We start from the raw sequence: 818 nt of genomic DNA, 5'->3' as shown, positions 1-818 counted from the left end.
TTGCTAAAAAATTTTTGAAATGTATCGCAAAAAGACCAGCAGTATTCAACCGCTTAAAAGACATTTTCCCAAGATTAAGTAACGCCAAAATTCAGGAAGGGATTGTTAATGGTCCCGACATACGGAAACTAATGAGTCGTCAAGATTTTGACCAACTTCTGACAGACCGAGAATTAAATGCATGGCTCGCATTGAAAGCAGTCATTAAAGGACTTTTGGGCAAAGAACGCAGAGACAACTACAGGCAATCTGTTGAAAACATGTTGGCAGCTTTCGATGAAATTGGGGTTAATATGTCGTACGAAATTCATCTCTTGCATCAGCATCTTGATCAACTCGCTCAACAGTTACCAACTGAATCTGATGAGCAATGCGAACGTTATCACCAAACTGCGCTTCCATTTGAAATAAGGTAACTATAGAGTGTGCATATTTTGAATTCCTAGATTTTTCTAATATCTTTGTCAGAGTGCACAATTTAAACATGTTAACGATTGAAAACTATTTTCGTTTCAGGTACAGAGGAAAGAAATATCCAGATGCAATACTCGCTGAAATTTGTTGGTGGTATAAAACTCCTGTGAAGAAGAGGAAGACGAGGAAAAAGAGGAAGAAGGGGAAGACGAAAGATGAAATTCCAGAATATCTGTTGGCCGAAATTATCGACATTTCTGATGATGATGACGATGACCAAGATATTAGAGAAAGCAGTGATGTTGATCCACAGCCGCCTGCTAAACGGCAACTGGCCAAATCACTAATTTAATTTTTTTACTTAAAACTTTTCATAACTAACATTTCAAAATTATATTTTTTCC

This window comes from Rhagoletis pomonella, unplaced genomic scaffold (genome assembly GCF_013731165.1).
Source record: "Rhagoletis pomonella isolate Grant_MI unplaced genomic scaffold, Rhpom_1.0 Rhpom_scaffold_00006, whole genome shotgun sequence".
NCBI classification, from domain to species: domain Eukaryota; kingdom Metazoa; phylum Arthropoda; class Insecta; order Diptera; family Tephritidae; genus Rhagoletis; species Rhagoletis pomonella.
Note: the sequence above shows the minus strand (reverse complement) of the source record.